The 2,429-nt window shown below is 42.3% G+C and overlaps 1 long non-coding RNA gene across 1 annotated transcript; it reads left to right on the forward strand.

Moving 5' to 3' along the window:
- The first annotated feature begins 1,846 nt into the window (after positions 1-1,846).
- On the forward strand, positions 1,847-2,183 carry LOC124386293. The gene is made up of 2 exons (XR_006925895.1): positions 1,847-1,923; positions 2,137-2,183. It is a non-coding gene; the product is annotated as an uncharacterized LOC124386293 (long non-coding RNA).
- The last annotated feature ends 246 nt before the right edge of the window (positions 2,184-2,429 follow it).

The raw sequence follows: 2,429 nt of genomic DNA on the forward strand, positions 1-2,429 counted from the left end.
CGACTTGTAACAAACCATTCACCCGCCGTGGAGTCCTCTCCACTGTTAACAGTGTTTTCGATCCTCTGGGTCTACTGGCATCTGTCACGATCCAGGGAAGATCTCTTCTCAGAGAACTCACCTCTGAACCTTCAGCCTGGGATACACCCCTTCCAGAGGACAAACTAAGCAAATGGGAAATCTGGAGAGATTCTCTTCAAGACCTCAAACAGCTTCATGTTCAGCATACATACACAACGACCTCACTCACTAAAGTAGTACACACAGAATTATGCGTGTTCTCAGACGCAGCTACCAAGGCCATAGGTGCTGTGGCATATCTAAAAACACTTCAGAAAGATGGTCAAGTTGAAGTAGGTTTTGTAATGGGCAAGGCGAAGCTAGCACCCCTGTCTGAACCCACCATCCCAAGGCTTGAATTATGTGCTGCTGTCTTAGCAGTAGAGATGGCAGATCTCATCCAGGAAGAACTGGATCTAAAGTTTAATGACATAAGTTTCTTTACAGACAGCAAAGTAGTGCTTGGTTACATCTACAACGAGTCAAAACGATTCTATGTGTATGTCCACAATAGAGTTCAACGTATCCGTCAATCTTCAAGACCGGAGCAGTGGCACTATGTGCGTACAGAACAAAACCCTGCAGATCACGCTTCAAGATCAGTGGTAGCATCCCGTCTGACTCAGACTTCTTGGTTCACGGGTCCCTCGTTCCTATGTCAGCCATCCGCAGAAAACACACAAACAAGTGAGATGTTCGAGCTTGTTGAACCTGACAAGGACACATAAATCAGACCACAAGTACAAACGTACTACTTATCTGGAAGAACCAGCGATCACCTCATTTCACACATCAACTCATTTGTGTTGGAGGACGACTAAACTACTCTAAATTTGCAACTGAAACAACGAACCCAATAATTCTATCTAAAGATAGTCACATATCCCTACTGCTCACTCGTCATTACCATGAGCAAGTGAAACATCAAGGCCGTCACTTGACAGAAGGAGCAATCAGGGCAGCGGGACTGTGGATATTGGGAGGCAAGATGCTGATCAATTCAGTACTTCACAAATGCATTACTTGTCGCAAGCTGCGTGGGAAACTGGTGGAACAACGTATGGCAGACTTGCCACCTGAACGTCTCAAGATCTGCCCCCCCTTTACATATGTGGGGCTTGATGTTTTTGGACCCTGGTCTGTAACGACCAGACGCACTAAAAGAGGACAAGCGGAGAGCAAACGGTGGGCCATCATGTTCTGCTGTATGAGTTCAAGGGCTGTGCATGTGTAGGTAATAGAATCTATGGACACATCGAGCTGCATAAATGCTATCAGGCGGTTCTTTGCACTCAGAGGCCCTGCGAAACAGCTTCGTTCCTATTGCGGCACCAATTTCATCGGAGCATGCAGGGAGCTAGAAATGGACAGTACCGCGCAGAAACCTTCAAGTTGGATATTTAGTTCTGCTTAGAGACAAGCAAATTGCCTGCAACTGCTGGCCCATGGCCAGAATCTCTGCCACATTCCCAGGGAAGGATGGATATATAAGAAAGGTTGAGGTGACAACAGTTGACCAAGGAACTGCAAAGAACTTTTTAAGGCCAATCGGAGAGGTCATTCTACTTCTTCCTAAAGACTGATCTAGACGCTAAAGTTTAGTGTTCTTGAATTCATAGTGACCCCTAAGAGGTCAGGCGAGGAGTGTGTTGTCCTTTAAGGGAGTTAACCTTTAAGTATTCGGTTTGCATATGTTATTTATTGTTATTTGTAAAATATCATTGGATGATGTCACTTCCTGTTTTGTCACTTCCTATTGGATCCCTTCCTGCTAGTTTCTCGGTTAAGCATGTAAAACAAGAAGAAAGTTTTGCTCTCGTTAAATATTATTGCTTCAGCTTTAAACCACAGAGACGCAATGCCGTGAGTTGATTTTTCTCTCTTTAGATAGGAAATGTGATGTTTGATCAGATGTTGTAAACTGTTGTTTGCTACGTGTGTACAAGCAATGCTAGTAGCTCGTGTTATTGCTACAAGTGAATTGGTGTAAGTTACTTATAATGGTGTGTTTATCAAAACATAGGCTCTGAATGTTTTGATATTTCATTCTATATTTTATGTAATGTTTTATTACAGTTTTCACCACATGTTAATGAGGAGGTCACAGTAAATGGTCAACCTTACTATGACTCTGTCTTCATTGGCTACTTGGTTTATCTTGGTGTTTAGTCAGAGTTCCAACACACTGTTCGAGAACACTACAGATGTGAAAAACCTCTTTCATTAAAAGTGTATTTTTTAGTTTTAATACATGCAGAAAATTGATTTGTATGCACTGATTTTTATTTAGTTGAGGTAAATAGGTTGCTTGTAACAAGTTGAAGTAATTTTTTACTTTGATCCAATGAATTGTTTTTTTCAGTGTAAGC

The sequence above is a fragment of the Silurus meridionalis genome, chromosome 5 (genome assembly GCF_014805685.1).
Source record: "Silurus meridionalis isolate SWU-2019-XX chromosome 5, ASM1480568v1, whole genome shotgun sequence".
Lineage (NCBI taxonomy): Eukaryota > Metazoa > Chordata > Actinopteri > Siluriformes > Siluridae > Silurus > Silurus meridionalis.